The sequence below is a fragment of the Octodon degus genome, unplaced genomic scaffold (genome assembly GCF_000260255.1).
Source record: "Octodon degus isolate 3935 unplaced genomic scaffold, OctDeg1.0 scaffold00051, whole genome shotgun sequence".
Lineage (NCBI taxonomy): Eukaryota > Metazoa > Chordata > Mammalia > Rodentia > Octodontidae > Octodon > Octodon degus.
Window position 1 is genome coordinate 11988392 of NW_004524627.1, and position 18005 is coordinate 12006396.

Below are 18005 nucleotides of genomic sequence, written 5' to 3' on the forward strand. Positions count from 1 at the left end.
CATTGATAAATTCATCGTTGAATGTACTGTTAGGAGGTGGGGCCTGGCCAGAGGAGAGGGGCACTGGTGATATGCTCTAGAAGGGTGTTCTTGTCCTGGCTCCTTCATTCTTTTTCTTAGCTACCTATGGGTTAAGCAGCTTTCCTCAGGCAGGACTTTGTGCCACACCATTTTGCCTTAGAGCCAGCCCATGGTAGGCAGAATTCTCTGAAGCTGTGAGCCAAATAAACTTGTCTCTCTTTTTTTCCCATAATTTTATTGAGAAACAAATAGCAATGAGACAGTTTCAAACCAAATTGGTAGGACAGTTTCAATAATTAACACATTGCATACATTCTTCCTAGCGGTTAATTGCTGTACAAGATGCAGACATGATATCTTATTTACAAACAGTATTAGAACAAATCCCTCTATTCATTAAAAGAATGTAACTATATATCTATTCTATTTTGAATACACAGATACAAAATGGACATTCATCTGTATCCCCTTTTTTGTTTAGTTCTGTTATTTGAATATTATAAGTGTGTTAACTCAGCAAAATATTCTAAAAGAGTCCAGTAGTCCAAAATAGTATTGGGGCTTCTGCTTGACTGGCAATGTCAGAAATTGTTGACCTGAGTCCCCTACAGCTCAACATAACAGCATGGCTTTACTTCTTATACTTCATTTTTATACTTTTCTGCTGGATAGTTAAGACCAAGGTAAAGCAAGACTTATGCAACAAGAGTTGTAGCTTTGGGGTCTGATAAGGTCAGTGAAATCCCCTCAGGATTTATCCTGAGATCCTGTACCTCATAAACTTCTCTTCTTTTATGGTGCAGGTAGCAAGAAACAGTGACCATGGGCAGGTTAGTGAGATGCTCCTAGTTTTCCAACTGTGACTTCTAAAATGAAGTGATGCTAGAATAGTCTTTAGCTATAATAGCAGATACTTGCTCTTACTCTTTTCTTTTTTAATGACCCAAATAAAGAGATAAACTTTTGTGTCCAAAAAATTGTTAGGAGCCAAATTGCAAGACTCAATAAGTTATTTTTCAGGGCTCAACTTACTTTTGCCTTTTTATTTAATTTTTAAAAATTGATGAAAAATATATGCATTCATGGGGTACTGTTTGATGTTTTGATACATATATATATTGTATAATGCTGAAGTCAGAGTTAGCATAATGGCACAGGCCTGTAATCCCAGCACTCAGGAGACTGAGGCAGAAGGATCACCATGAGTTTGAGGCCAGCCTGGGCTACATAGTGAGTCCAAGATCAATTTGAACTAAATAGGGAGACCACCCTGTCTGACTTTTTCTTTTCTTTTCTTTTTTCTTCTTCTTCTTTTTTTTTTTTTTTTTTTGGCAGAACCGGGGATTGAACTCAGGCCTTTGCACTTGCCAGGCAAGTGCTTATTGTACTGAACAATCTCCCTGGCACTGGGAGACCCTATCTCAAAAAATAAAATAAAATTCAATCAAATCAAATCAGATTAGATCAGTGTAAGCATATTTATTTCCTCAAATATTTGTAATTTCTTTGTGGTGAAAACATTCAATACTTTCTCTCTTAACATTTTGAAATGTGCAGTACATTATCATTATCTGTGGTCATCCTACTGTATAATAGAATTCAATTTACTCTTGTGGACATTTAAGACTATACTCAAGCCAGGCAAGGTGGCTTGTGCACAAACCTGTAATCCTAGCACTGTGGTAGGATGAGGCAGGAGGATCATAAATTTGTGCTCAACCTGGTCAATTTAGTAAGAACTTGTCTCAAAATAAAAAAGGACTGATGTGGTTACAGTTGAGTGTCAAGTTGAGAGGCTTTGGGATCTGCTAGAGGGCATTAGTGGCGCACACTTCTGGGTATGTGGGTGGGTCATGAAGGTACAGCTTGGGATCTCCGTCAGGTCTCTCACTGCTTTCTCTCTTATACCATTCTCCTAATTTCTTTCTGCCACAAAATAAGTCACTTTGCTCTGCCATGCCCTTCTGCCATGTTGTTTCTGCTTTGGAATTGGCTAGCCATGGACTGATCACCTTAAAATTTGAGCCAAATTAAACCCTCCTTCAGGAGGGTGTCAGGCATTGTGTCCCAGCAATGGTAAAATGACTGACAGCAGGGAATGTTGCTTAGTGTAAAGGCTCTGGTTGAGCGACAAGTACTAATAAAGAAAGTACACTTAGCTTTTGAAATTCTTATTCTTTTCCTATGTTTATGCTACTTTTCTGTTTTCCTCCTCTGATTCCAAGAATATCTCCTCTAGCATGCCTAGTAGTAGAGGAACTACTTGCTAGTGATATACAATTAACTTCTGTGATAGATACACTGTGCATAGGTGGAATAATAATTTGTGCCTTAAATAAGGACTTTGGTGAATGGCCATTCCAGGGCTTAACTGACTTTTTTCTCTACATATATCTTAGGTGTTTTACTGAAACTATACAGTGTAAGATGTAAAAATATTTTAATTGGTTCATATTAACACTCTAGTAAGCCTTTATTCACCAGAATTAGCTGGATCAAATAGTGAACAGGGACACACAGGCTGTAAAAAGACTCACACAAGAAATAAGTACTAGGGTAAAACATAATTGCTAAAAAAGTTTTCATGAGTTGTGATCCTTATAAGTCAAAAGGCCATAAATAATTTCAAAAAGGAATACAGAGGGAGGGAGGGGCAAAAAGGGAAAGGAGGAAGCAAAATAACAGGTGCAGGCTGAGATAGATTGTGGGGATACACTGTGAACCTTGGATCCCAGGCCATGTGAGTTGGGGGAAGGGACTCTTGTGAGTTAGGGGTGAAAGAACTTCTCAACTGCTTCTCAACTGCTGTGTGCCTTGCAACCGGGCACCACTCTTGCAAGGGTATGGGTTAAAGCCTTGCTTTCACTGCCTCTGTAGCCCAATTTTTTTTGGTGGGGGGACTGGCTAAGTAAATTTATTTCTCAAAATTGGACATTTTTCTAAGATGTTTTGTGCCTGCATAGACTTGGTCTTGGTGGAGGACCCATATCCTCGCTCATTTTTGGGGAGCCCATTCTGCATGGATAGTCCATCTCCTCACAGAAGCCACAGAACACCCAAGACTGTTGTTCTGATGACAGCAAAGCCATTGTAGGGGGAGATAAAACAGACATCTGTGGTAACCAGGCAACCTTGTGCATGAGCCAAGGTAGAAAAATTGGACTGTAAGTAGTGCCTCTTAATGGTCAGGGCATTTTCAGGGGTCAAATGTGTGACTGAGACATGTCCTAAATTGAGGTATACATAGAAGGGGGCTTGGAGTATACTGCCTAGTAGTAGAGGAACACTCCATTGCCGAGGGTTGAGTAGATACATTAAAAACCTAGGGTCAGCCAAATAGCTCAATGGATTAAAGTGCTCACAAGCAGGTGCAGGGGCTGGGGGTGCGATCTCCTGGCCTGCTGTGCCGGCCCCACCTCCGGAGTGCACTGAGACAGCAATTGAGACTGGGCGTGGTGACCTGCACCTGTAATCCCAATTCTTGGGAGGCTGTAAATAGGAGGATCACTACAAGTCTGATCTAGTAATGAGACCCTGAACACTCTGTAGACCCTTCCCTAAAATATAAAAGAAAAGAAAAACTTCCATTGTGTGGAGTTCAGTGTACAGGTACACAAAAAAGTTCCATTGTGTGTGGGGGTGGGATTGTGGGGAGGGTTGATTGTGTAAAGACCTGGCTCTCAGAGTGGCATGAAATTTCCATTAGAGGGGGTTAAGAGAAACTTAGTCACAGGGACCAGCCAAAGCTGGGTAATACAAATTCTAGGTCTAGGGAAAAGGGACAAGGAGAAAGAGTTCTTCCTGGGACACTACTTCAGAGAGTCCACTTGGACAAATGTGGAGGGCTGAGTAGTCCTAAATGGCTAAGTAGCCCTGGAGAGTTGGAATTATAGCTTCTGTATAAAGGGGGGGGGATAAAAAATCATGATATCCACTGTAGAAAAAGTAGTCAAGAGAAAACTGGATGATAACTCTACAAAGAGTTAACAAGATCCCATTGTTGCAAATTTTAGGTGATTGATAAGGTTACTTTTGGCTTCCAGTTTGAGTTCATACTTTTGCTTAAAACATTTCTTGTGCATTGTAAATTCTTAAACTACAATTACAGGGTTAATTTGCTCTTCTGCTGCTTTAATAAAGACAAGAGTGTTGAAGGATCCTTGAAGCCAAATTTAAAGTGTAACATTCTGAGACCAGAGGAGGAAAAAAAGAAGGGAAAGGTACTTTAAAATTCAAATGACAACTGCCAGGTTTGTTACAGAAAGATTATAAAATGATAAAAAAAAAAAAACCAAAATGTGGAGAAAGCTGTAAGTATAAATATATATTGTTGATGTGAGTAGATTTTATGTAAAGTTTTTGCCTTACCCAGATTGGTGGTAGTGGTGTTGGAGGTATTGTGGCAAAACTAGAAGACTCAAGTGCAGGAAAAGGTTGTAGAAGATGCAGTTGATTAAAACATTGTATGTTTGATTATTTTGAGCTTTTGTTCTTGTTGTTTTGGTTGGGCACAAAACAGAAAGGCTGTTCCTTGTTGCTCAAATGATTCCGGGGGCTGTAACTATAAAAAAGTGTTATAATTCGATGTGGCATCTAAGAGTGCACTCTGATTAAATATAATTACTATATGTGTTCTGTATGTTGTCTTGTCTGGTCATCTGCATGTTACTCTGTTTTAATAAGTGGTTAAGGTATATGCAGCTGCTTCATTAAATATTTTTTAGGTCATATAAATTTTATTTTTCCTTTTATTTTTGGCCTTCAGATAGGCCTCCAATGACAGTTCTCATGTCTTCTTTCTTTCTGCTGACTTCTTTGAGGCCAGACCTTCCCTATAGATTAATTTTTATCAATTTAGCTGCCTATAATTTGATTACAAATCAGAATGAATTTTTTCTCATGATTGAGATAATTTTGATATGGCTTATATCTATATGTCCCCCCAAAGTCTCATGTGGTCATAGGTGGGGCTTTTTGGAGGTGGCTGGATATAGGGTGTGTGATGCTGAGATTAAGGATGTGATGCTGGGATTAAGAGAGAAGATAACAGAAGGCCTACTCCAAGCATAGTGTAACCTTTTTATTTCTGGATGGCATATAAAGGAGACTTCTGCTGCTTGGCTGCTTCTCCTGCTTGCCTTCTGCCTGCCCTGCTGTGCCATGGACTGCTTCTCTGCAATGCCTCTCTGTCGTGCCACCCTGCCTTAGAGCTAGCTGGCTATGGACTGAAGCCTGTACAAACTGTGAGAGGAAATAAACTTTTACTCCCTTAACTTTGAATATTGGGTATTTTGTCTCAACAGCTAGAAAAGTAACTAAGAAGTTTGTATTTCTTTTTAGTTTATCTTTTTGTTTCTTTTTCTTTTTCTTTTTCTTTTTTTTTTTTTTTTTTTTTTTTGGGCTATTTCAGGCTGTCTTAAGGGCAGGTCTGGTACAGCTTCTGGAGTTGGGAATCTAACCACGGTCTTATGGGCCTGCCTGCATTTACCCAAGCAGTGCTTTAAACAACTGAGCTGTCTGACAAAGCCCCCTTTCTTTTTATTTCTGGAGATGGAATCCAGGACCTTTGCATTGAGCTAACTTCTTATTTCTTATTTATTTATTTATTTATTTGAGACAGGGCCTTGCTATGCAGTTTGGGCTGGCCTTGTGCTCACTTTTGTAACATCTCCATATTTATTTTTATTTTTATTTTTATTATTTTTATTTTATTTATTTATTTATTTATTTATTTTACCTCTCCATATTTTCAGTTTTTATTTTGAGACAGGTTCTTGCTAAGTTTCTAAATTGCTCATGATGAGTTTGAACTTATGATCCTTCCAAAGTGCTAGGATTCCAAGTGTGTGCCACCAGGCCTGCTTTATGGACTGTTTTTCATGTACAGGGACTATTTTTCATTTTTAAATCTTAGTGTTTGTCTTGTTTTTCATTTGGAAGCATATATATATATAGCATATGTTTGTTCTGAGTTACTTTTTTGCACACTTGTCTCTTTTGATATATAATAGAAAAGTAATATATGCTCAGTTTAAAAATAAGGGCCTGTGAGATAGCTCAGCGAGGTGAGTGCCTGCTTACGCAAGTGCAGGGACCCATGGCAAAACCAACCAACCACATGCTGTGCTGGTCCTGCCCACTGGGCATGCTGAGCTGGCCCCTGAGACCTGGTTCCTGCAATCCCAGTGCTGGGGAGGCTGAAAACAGGAGGATCACTATGAGTCAAAGCTGTGTAGTGAGACCCTGTACCAGACACATTAAATATATATATATATATATATATATATATATATATTTAATTAATACTGAATATATATTTATAATTTCTCATATTACATTATTTCAAGTTGAGAATTTGGTGTATATTCCTATATGATTTTCCCTATCCATGTTCTACCAATTTTATTTCTTTTTAAATTGGAAGCAGAGTGCACAGTATATTTGATCTGGTTCTTGACTATGTTTTACACGTATCTCAATTTTAATATATGCTCTTTTCTTTTAAACAGTTGCATACTATACAATATTTATTTTTGTTTTTGTGGTATTGCTAATGAAATCTAGGTCTTCACAGTGGGCTATATCCCAGTCCTTTTTCCCTTTTAGTTAGTTAGTTAGTTTTGTATTGCTAATATACTGAGTTGTGATCCTCTTCACCTTCTAGACTGCTGAAATTGTAAGCATGCACCACCATGCCTAGATATATACTACACAGCTTGGACTAATAGTGATCCTCCTGTTTGCAGCCTCCTCAGCGCTGGGATTACAGGCATGCCAATACACCCAGTCTAGGTGGTAGGCTCAGAGTGCCCTGGGGGTGGGGCATGGCATACAACACTGCAAACCAACCCCAGTCCCTGTGCTTGCCTACCACTGAGCTAGCTCACTGACTCTTCATGCATTTTCAGAGGGAGCTTTTTTGGAGGCAGATGAATCTACAGTTTGTGATTGATTCATAGTTGAATTCATGGATTAAAGGTTTGGGATTAAGGGTGGGTGATTGCTGGATCAGTCCACTGACTGTATTGTCACCACCCTAATCCCAGCAGTCTGGATCAAATAAATGGGGCAGGAAAAGAGTTGTTTCTCACTTTTTTGCTGTCTCATTGTTTTCGTTCTCGCCTGCTGCCATGAACTACTGCCCCTCTCTCACACGCTACCCTGCCTTGGATCCAGCTTATTATGGACTGAAACTTATACAACCTGTGAGCTAAATAAATGTTTCCTCCCTTTAATTCTGGGCATCAGGTATCTTGTCTCAGCAACAAGAAAAGTAACTAAGACAAGACTGCAAATGATAAACACAAGATCTGCTATTGACTAAGGTATATGACCAGCCCTCAGTCTTTTTAAAAACTCATATTGGTTAATATTTATGTTTAGAAAGGAGGTGCTTAATTCTTTATGACACATTTCCGATGGACTAACTCATGAAATTACCCTTCCTTTGAAGAGATGTGCTATGCTATAAAAGAGAAGATACTGACACATATTTGTAAACTGTAGGAGGAATCTGGCTATATAGGAGGTATGATAATGTTTGCTGTATAAACAAAGGATGGAGAGATACCTTATCTAAATAGAATAAAATAAAGTTTTTGTTTCTGTTTTTGTGGAACCGGGGATTGAACTCAGGTCCTTGCGCTTGCCAAGGAAGCACTTATTCCACTGAGCCATCTCCCTGGCCCAAAATAAAAGTAACAAATTGTCTACTTCAACTAAATTAAAATTCCAAGTGTATTACCATTTTAGATTGTCTAAATAGCTAATATTTGTAAGTTTGAAATATATCAGTTATCTTTGAAAAAGAGCATTCTTGCTTCCTTAAAACATTCATGAATTAACTGGGCTAGCTGCTGAGAGTGCAGTGATGAATATACGCATGCCCAGCTCTTCTGGAATTTAGTCAAGTAGCAAGACAGATACTATTCAAAAAATTCAAGGAAATGTAATAAATTGTTATGTGCAAAGTTTGTGCATGAAATATCTTGAAATTCAACCTGAGGTAGCCATGCTATGACTGGGGGACAGTGATGGGACGTGGCTGGTGAGGGGGCCTTCTGTGGCAGGAACCTTAAAGCTGCAGGTAGTACAACTTGGGCAACACAAGGGTAATAGATGCTTTCAGACAGGAAAGGTGGTGGGAGCAGGAGGGAAAGAGCAGCTCTCTCCTAAAATATTTATTTATTTATTTATTTATTTATTTATTTATTTATTTTTTGCGGAACGGGGATTGAACTCAGGCCCTTGTGCTTGCCAGGCAAGCACTTATTCTACTGAGCCATCTCCCCGGCCCCTCCTAAAATATTTAAATTCAAAGAATTTCGTAATTTAAATATGGTACAGCCATAACCCCAAGTGATCAGTGTGTAATCCCTGCTCTACAGGGAGTATGAAAGTCATTAAATGACACTGAGAGTCCTAAAACTGAGTGTTGGGCTGTGGGCCAAGCACCTCAGTGGTAAAGCTTATGACCTGCATACCCACAGTCCTGGGTTCAGTCGCTAGCATGGCAAAACCAACCAACCAATAAAACCTGAGCTTTAGTTTCCAGATAAAAGGGAAACTCTGCACACACTTCTGCACTGGGAGAAAAGCCAGGAGTGACTCAGGCAAGGTGACAAAAGAAGGGTTTTTGTAGAAGGTGGTGGTGGTAGACAGCATACAACTAAAAGAAATGAAGGAAAATGAGAACAGGAAAAAATGTCTGTTGGATTCTGCAACACAGAGGTCAATGACCTTCACAAAATACCTAAAATGTGCTTCTGTGATACAGTCAATCTCATGCAACTTCAGCATGATCTGTGCCTTTGGCCCTATTCACAAGGGCTGATGTAGATCCGTCCCAAACTTCTAGTGCTCTGGCTGCATTCTAGCAGCAATTTGCATGGTGTTATAAACAAGACTATTATAAGTTAAACACATGTTGACAAAGTATTTATTACAAAATGCTTTGCTATCACAGAGACCCATCCTGACTCATGTTTAAAAAAAAAAATGGCATGCATTTTGTGAGCAGTGCTTTAGATTTATTTTAAATTAAAAAAAATATTTATTTGGTATAGAATCTTGCTAAGCAGCTTTGACTTGAGGGGATCCTCCTGTCTCAGCCTCCCCAATGCTGGGGTTACAGGTTGTCACCATGCCTGGTTCTAGTGGCTGGCATGGTGCGCCCAGTGTAGGGCTGGCACTGCATGCAGTACCGGGGATCGAATCCAGGTCCTTGCACTTGCCAGGCAAGCGCTTAGACTACTGAGCTATCTCCCCAGCCCAGTGCTCTAGATTTCTGATAAATCTGGATGCTCAGAACCAAAATTCTATATGTTCTACTGACTTTAAGATAGAGCACATTTGTTGTACAGAAATCAGATACTGAAAACTGCTCTATTCTAACTTGCAGAAAAAATACTCTAAAAATGTCTTATGCAACAGATGAAAGTGTTTTTCTACAGCAAAAATATGATTTTGCCATAAAATAATTTTAAGCTATAAATGAAGCATATAATTGTTAGTGAATCTAAGAAAAAATTGAAAATAAACTATACAAATCAAATTCTCAAACAACTGCAAATATACCAGAATTAATTATTTGTAAAATTATCCTTCAGAAAAAAATACACATTATAGAATTAAATACACATGTATTTTCTATGTTATAGAAAAAAATACACGTTATAGAATTAAATTAAAGACATTTAATTTTTATAACAAAGTAATCATTATTTAAATACCAAAACAGTAATACATTTAGAAACACACAGTGATTTTTAAAGTTCTAGGGAGACACTCTAATGTAACTAAGCAACACATTAACATTTATACAACACAGTTATAATATCAATGATTGATATACAATTACATACAATTTTTAGAAGGTTTTAGGAGAATATTTGTCATGATTAATGCTACATTACACTTTCTGATGAATATAATAGGTATTTTATGTCCAATAATTCAATAAGATTATAACACACATGCTATACTTTTTAAATAGTTGTATCTTAAGAAATTGATACTTTTCAATAAATCTCAAGCAGTAAAGGAACTTTCTTCTTAAATCTTGGATGTTCTCAGGTTAATCTTCCAAACATTCTGCGTCTATATTTTTAGTACCATGTGAATATTTTTTTTTTCTGTATTTAGGACAGGGTCTACAGGGTCTAGAGGGTCTCACTGCATAGATCAGACTCGTAGTGATTCTCCTGTTTTCAGCCTCCCAAGTACTGGGATTACAGGTGCACACCTCTATGCCCAGTCTCAATGGCAGTCTCAGCGCATCCTGTGGGTGGGGCTGGCAAGGCGCACCAGGATCAAACCTCGGTGGCTGCTCTCTGCCTAAGCAGGCGCTGTAATCCGCTGAGCTATCAGGCCGGCCCCCGTGTCGTAATTATTCATCAGTGGCTTTTCATTTCTCACAGTAAAGTTCCATTTCATCTCAGTATTTCTCTTTTCTTTTCTTTTTTTTTTTTTTTTTTTAGCAGTGACAAAGTTTATGAGAAAAAGTAAAAGTGAAGCATGAGGGAGAAACTGGCTCTGCAGAACAAGCCTAAGCCCTGAGTAAAGGAGGAAAAAAGATAAAAGTACACCCTGGAGGACACAGGGCAGGCTATGATTAGGAAGGCCACAATAGCCTCCGTATGTCTCTTTCCAACCAAAGCCTTGGGTTTGGGAAATTTCTTGACTAGCACTTTTGGTTTATAGCACAATCCTGAAGATTATATAATATGAGTATAAAATTATAAGCCTATGTTAATATTGCCTTAATTACCTGAATCTATTGTTAAAATTCTTTACATGTACTGAAACAAGTAAAGGCCCAATTTACTGTTATTTAAATGTTTCTTAATCTCTTACTATTGCTAAATGATCTTGCTATTCTAAAATACATGGAATCTGGAATTTTCTTCAAACCAAGGAAGAAATCCATTTAATCTCATCAAGGTTTAGGTATTTTTCTGTCTTTTGTGATGCATAGATTTTTTTTAACCTTTTAATGAAATATTCTGAATGTTCATTTTTCTGAAAATATATAGCTTTTAAAAAGTAAAATCTTCTTTTCATTGAATACATGATTCTTCCTTTTCTGTCCTTTGCTTATGCACAGAGGAAGGGGTTGTGAAGTAGGATACGTGCTCTTCAACATATATCTACCCTGGGCTAAATGTAGAAATGCTAAACTTTTGGTGCTAGCTTCCTCACCTGCAGAAACAATCTCAAGACTGTGTCCTTGAGTCCAGGCTTTAAAATCCAAGGCAAAAGGCATGGTTTTCTTCTTCCATGTTGCAGTGGCAAGCATTCATTAAGCTGTTACTATGTCAGACACAGTGTTGGCTGCTTTACATATTACTTAATTGTAACTAAATATATCACGCTTCATTTTACAGAGCAAAACACTGATGCTTAGAGATACCAAATGATCGAAAATTTAGTGGCAATAATAGAGTTTGGATATAAGGCTGATTCTAAAGCCTGTGCTTTCCTACTATATTGTGCATGTTTAGTGCCTTTTAGGGCAGGAGGGACTCTCACTGGGGAATACTGGGGAGTGCCTTAACTGTCACAGCCCTAGGGAAGGGCAAAATGATACAGTGTTCCAGCATATCTAGGGAGCCTCCCCAGCACTCCCCCCCCATCACTCCAGACTTAGTTATTAGATTCAATTTACTCTGACAATTTTCCTTTCAGTGTACACTAACTTGGACCATTTTATTACTTATGTATTGGTAGGCAGGAAGGGAACTGAGAAGTTTTTAACTTTGTGAAGTCTGAGGGTAAAAACAAATCAATACAATAAAAATACATATAATTTTATAGATTCTACTCTGTAAAAATTTGTTGCAAAAACTGGAAACTCACAAAATTGTTTATTTATAGTATTATGGCTGTGCTAACATGTGGGTTTCAAGTCAGCTGTTTACGTAAAGAACAGTCAATAGAAGGAAATTCCAGTGTGACAAGCATTTTGATAATTCCTGCGTTATCTCTACAGGATCTAGCTACACCGTGCTCTTCCGGATGTGCTGTGCGTGCTGGTTTCATCCCGCAGCTGTTCCCTTGAGCCTCAATACTCATAGAGCAAGCAGGCCCCTTATGAAAGTTTTTTTTTTCCTTCCCCATTTTCTTATCCTTAAGAGTTTATATATTGTGTTCTTTAGTAATTTTAACAGTCCAGAGATTGCTATGCAGATTTAATTGGTATTTTACATTTAGTCGGACAGAAGTGTATTAGTATCCACCATCACCTGACCTAACTACATAAATATAATTAAAGATAATTGGTGGTTTAGGAGTTATTAATTTACATCCTTGTATCATGTTACTATTAGGTTGTTTGAAATGTTTACATAAGCTAATTTATTTTTAATAATACTATTTTAGTGAGGGCCTGGGGTACAGTTTTCAGTGGCACTGAGTCAGTCTTGGTGATGTAAAAAAGATTACTTGTATGTGGAATCTAATTTTAGCCTCTGCTGTTTTTCACGTTGAAGTCATTTCACCTGTTCCTTCATTTATGGGATAGGAATAAGAATTCCCACTCGAGTATTCTTGAGAACACAGCAATTACAGGAACTGTTCTCTATGTGCTGCAGAAGAGAACACTATAGGAACTGTTCTACAAAGCGTATCTAAGCAAGAGAGACAAACAAGAAGTGGAGGGGCTTTTAAACATTATTATTAATCACAGGCCTAAGAATTAGGTATGGTAGGTCTTAAACACCCTTTCTCCAAAAACCCAGCTACTTCCCCGCTAAACCCACTCTTCCAAGTGGGAGAGAAAGCAATCCTAGAGCACAGTCTGTGGTTCTGCGCTTGCCTCAATTCCCTCATGATTTTAAACTTGAGAGAAGCCCTTTCTTCATTCATCTTCATACCCTTCACCGACCGCTACTGGCTTAATGGCTTGATACTAAACCAGGTCCCTATACCAAGTGGACATCAAGTTAGGTTAGAACCACCTTTAAAGTTCTTTCTCCTCTCAAATGCCAAAAGCTAGTGTTCTTTTTCCTACAAGAATGTTAAAAGAGAATTGGGTCGCTGGTATTCTTCCTAAAAATCGAAAGGAAACTGATGCATTGTTGGGGAAAGAGGAACGACAATCAATTTTGGCGGCGCTTGGCCTGAGACCAGGCTGGACCAACGGGCAGACAGTGGTCTCCGGTCCCAAGCCGCCGCGGTAGGGCTTCCGCTCCTAAGATGCAAATGAAGTGGTGTGAAGGGTTGGGCTTTTTTTTTGTTCCTAAAAACGCAACGAACAAAAAAAAAAGTACAACAATTCAAACCCAGCTATCTCATTGCTCGTCTGCTTATCGAAGAGACTTCCTTTTCGTGGCCCCACCGAGGTACCGCGCGGGCTCAAAGCCTCCTGCAAAGGGAGAAAGGTGAACGCCAGGCCCCGCCCCTTACAGGCGGCCGACCCGGAAGAACTCCGCCTTCGCCCCGCCCCTCGAAGCGAAGGCGGGGCTCGGAAGTCGGCCTCGATCCCTTGGGCGGGACCGCAGGGACTGGTGGGAGCAGGCGGGGCCGCCCAGCACGGTGAGTCCACTTTGCGGTGTTGCCGAGCGGTCGCCGGGTACCTTGCAGCTGGAGGCTGCGGCGCAGCGGCTTCAGGCGCGGGCCTCCCTGCGTGGCCAGAGGTCAGAGATAAGTACCCACCGCCCGCCTGGCTCCTCTTAGGGCAGAGGGAGTTGGGCGCGAACCTGTAGCAAGGGTGGAACTAGCCCAGTCCTGCGGGACCTGCGTAGGTGGGGACTGGCGGGAGCCGTGTGTGAGTTCCCGCCTCGCCTGCTCGGCGGGAACCGAGGCGCGCTGGTAGGACGCGCGGAGCGGCGGCTGCTGTCCAAAATCTTCCAGGTCTGGAGCTCCCCGGGCCCCGCCCCTAGGCTGCGAGGTGCCGCTGGAGGGCGCCCTAACTGAGACGCTTAGGACAAAGAACTCCAGGTGCTCCCCGAGGCTGCGTGGCCTTTCACTAATTCTGCGGAGCTGCCTTTGTCTGGCAGTTGAAATAATTGGGGATCAAGAGTGCAGATCGTATGCAAATATTCTTTCTTTTTTTTTTTTTTTCTGCAGCAGCCACAAGTTTATCATTACGTGAAAAATAACCTGATTGCTTTGTCCTGGGAAATAGCAACCCTGCCAAATACACCTCCTTGCCGGTGAAAGAGGTAAACTATTTTTCTCTTTGATATCGTCATATTTTAAGAAAATAGCCCAGTTTTCCTAGGCCCAGACCTTTCGAAATTGAACTATATATAGAATATGTATATCCCCATCCATTTCTTTCATTGGTGGCCTTTGATCCTTCCATATTTTGTCAAAACTCAGAAAAACCATGTATACTTGCCAGTTTTCTATGTGCTAGGTATTTGAAATCTACTTCTTTTTTTCTTTTTTTTTTTTTTTTCGGTATCAGGGATTGAACTCAGGACCTTGTACTAGCCAGGCAAGCGCTTATTCTACTGAGCCATCTCCCCGGCCCTGAAATTAAATATTTACCTTGGAAAGGAAAAGAGGTTTCAACAGCATTTTTTTTTTCCTAATGCCCAATGAACTGTCAGATTTATGGAGTTTGTATAATAGCATTGTGTTCTCTGTCGTTCTAGAGATCTTTATATATTTGGTATTTTAAAAGCAGAATTTCATTTATATAGGCACTCCTTCTAGTAGGACTCAGAGCTACTGGTTATATTTCTTTGTTGCAGAAACAAAAGATATATTATTTTCAAAAATTTCCTTGATACTAGGGATTGAACCACATGCTAGGCAAGTGCTCTACCACAGAATTAAACCTGATCCCCAGAAGATACTTTTTTTTTTCAGTCTTTTTTATCCTTCCCTAAAAATACTTTTTTGGGAGGGTGTGGAGGAGAGTACCACCTGACTCACTAAAACTCCCTGCTAAGACTTGCCATAATACTGAGCTGTGCTTTTCTTCTACATTTTTGACTGGTTATCTGGCCATCTTCCTTGCCATAGGTTTTGTTCAGATATGTCCACCTGCAGGAACTTTGTACCTGATAGCCTTTGTTTGCTTTGGCTTCCCTTGAAATTACAATTCAAATCTAAGTCTCTTTTAGGCCCTTTTCTTGGTTAATACCCTCATCCTGTAATATAATACCTTAAATGAACATTTATGGTTTTTATGGTGTCTGTACACACGTGTAATTAAAAACATTACACTTACATAGTTTGGCAATTTACAGAATTCTCACACAATATTAGGAAGTTAGTGTAAAAAAAATCCTTATTTTGTGAGGAGTAAATGGTGCTTGAATCTAGGTATGTATTTGCCAGTAGGTTTTGTGCTCTTTCCCCTTCACTGCAGTATCATGCAGTTTAATTTGTAAAAAAGATATCAAATGATAGATATTTTGAAGAGTTATGATTAAACTTCACTTTATGAATAAGGATACTGTATGTATTTTTTAGATGCTGGAGATTGAGCCCAGGGCCTTGAGCATGGAAAAAAAACATGCTCTACTACTGAGCATGCCATTCCTATCCTTTAGAATACTGAATTAGATAGTGCTTAGGTCTCAGAATTGGACTATACTTAGGTTCTACACATAGCTGTAAATTAGGTATTTAACTAGGTGGTTTTTAAGTACAGCATTTTATTTCATTCCTGTCCCTCTTATCACCCTCTTTTCTCAAGATTTACATCAGTAATACATAGATGCATACTAATATTTACTGTCTTTTAAACTTCTTTTAAACTCAGGTAAGTATAGTAACAAGTGTCTTGCTCTTAGTTTTTCACTAAGCTTCATAAAAGTATTTTTCTTATAAGGTGAGGATCTGTATGGAAAGGTAGAGTGCTCATATTTGATTTTTTTTGTTGTTTTGTTTTCAATGAAATGTTCTAAGGTACTAGGCTTTTGGTATAGTGGAACATAGCGTAATTTTTGAAATTATGTCTATGAAATATGTTTTAGCATTTGTCATCTACATACCTGAAACTGAGGTACTCTTGAAATTCCTGAATTTTAATTGTCTCACAATAAGGTGGAAGTTTGGTTTAAATTTCAAAGATAATGGGTTGAGGGTGTGGCACAGTAGTGAAGTGCATGTCCTAGCAAGCCTCCATGGGCGAAGAGGGGGGCATTCCTGAGCTACAAAGCTTAATTATTATCTTTTCCTTTGTCTTTGCTAATATGAATTAAAAGAAATCAGGGTTACCATTCTCAAAATCTCTATATTGTCAACAACTAGTGGAATGGAATGTGCAGAGTAATGAGAATCCTTTTTTTTCCTGTAATTTTAATGTTGTTATGGCTTGTGTCTAGATGCTCCCACCTCCAGCCTCATGTGGTCATAAATGGGACTTTTTGGAGGTGGCTGGATATACAGCGCATGGATATGGATTAAGGATGTGATTCTGGCTTTAAGCATGTGTGGTGCTAAATTAGTCCACTGGTTGGAATTAGCAGGGTTTTGGGTGAGGCTGAATGGATTTACTGAAGACAGAATCCCACCCTGGGTGTGGATGGCACCACTTGAAAGGTTTGTAGCCTGGATGGGGTAGAAGGGAAAGGCAGGCTTGCTGATTGCTAATGGTGCTTGCTGCTTTGCTGTCTCCTGCTTGCCATGCCATAGACTGTTTCCCCTCTTGAGATGTCCCCCTGCCATGCCACCCTGCCTTGGAGCCAGCCAACTGTGGACCCAGACATTGATAAACAACTTAAACTTTTCCTCCATTAACTTTTGGGTGTTGGGAATTTTGTTTCAACAAGTAACCAATACAGATGTCTGGAGAGTATTAACTTGTGTTTACTAGTGAGTGAACAAGCTGGGCACTGTGGCACATAGCTGTAAACCTACCATTGCTATAATCCTATTGCTCAGGAGGCTGAGGCAGGAGGCTTGCAAAAGACAGCCTGGACTACATACAGAGACCTTGTTTCAAAAAAAAAGAAAAAAAAAGAGCACCTTCTATAGTACATTTCTTTTTAGTCTTTTAAAAATAAAGGAATAATAGGGTGTGGTGGCACACTGGAGGCTGAGGCAGTAGGATCATTGCAAGTTAAGACAGCCTTGGCTACACTGTGAACTCAAGGCCAGCCTGAACTACATGGTGAGGCCCTGTTTAATTTTATTTACTATGTATTACTAGTTTTTTTGCATTGTTAATGTTTTGGTGGTTATATTTATTGAACTTCACTCAGTTTAGAATTAGTACTTTTATAGTCTTTCTTGGCTTAGTAGTTTACAATTTTCTAGTAGTGGTAAGTAGTTATAGACTTAGAAAAAGTAGAACTGTACATTGTACTAGATTTTATTGTGTGTAAATTAAAAACTATTCAGAATCGGAAAATTAAGTTGATTTTTAGAAGATGGTAGACAGCTAATATATATTCAGCTACTTGTTGCTATAAAACACTTTAGAAATTTCTAATTTGGAATATTAGTATGCCTTAAAATTTACACGTTTTTGGTATTTAGAAATATTCAAAGGAAGAAGTGAATATTCAAAGGAAGACGTGAATCTGGGAAAGTTGTTTGCCTTTGTACATGTAATGGTATCATTAAAAATGGACTTAAGGTTCAACATATCAATACTTGATGAAAAATACCTGTTCCTTATTATGCCTAAGATGTTTGAAATGTAGTGAAATAGTGAGGTTAAGCTTGATAACGTAAATCGTTTGATAATAACAATAAGCTTTTCTTCTGGATGGTTAACAACCTAAGTTTGCAGACCAAAATTAGAGAAAAAGGAAGGATACAAGGAAAGCCAATATTTTGGCCCTAGCCTTCTAAGGTCAATTAAGACTCAGGACATATGAGAACTTGTACTGTAACGTCAAGTACCTCGGTAGTGTCCCAGATTTTCTGATCAAGAAGGTTATGGGGCCAAAGAGGAAATTGATCGATGACGTGGAGTGTGCCTAAGGAGAGTCACATGAGAAGACACTCTCTCAGGCTTTCACAGAGAGCACATTGGCCAAGCAATGGCCGTGACTCATCCACATGGCTGCACTGACAAA

At 39.2% G+C, this 18005-nt stretch overlaps 1 protein-coding gene across 4 annotated transcripts in view; it reads left to right on the top strand.

The window, feature by feature from the left end:
• Trim13 (tripartite motif containing 13) overlaps window positions 1–18005 on the top strand; it is an 86455-nt gene that overhangs the window by 64937 nt on the left and 3513 nt on the right. The window contains exons 1-3 of one of the 4 annotated variants that reach the window (XM_023717229.1): window positions 11066–13655; window positions 14089–14183; window positions 16446–16521. The exons of 1 other annotated variant lie outside the window; for it this stretch is intronic. The gene's annotated coding sequence lies outside the window, so the exon portion shown is untranslated. Of the gene's footprint in view, window positions 1–11065; window positions 13656–14088; window positions 14184–16445; window positions 16522–18005 lie in introns of those variants that run through there. 2 more of the 4 variants (XM_004633099.3, XM_023717228.1) reach the window with 2 other exon arrangements.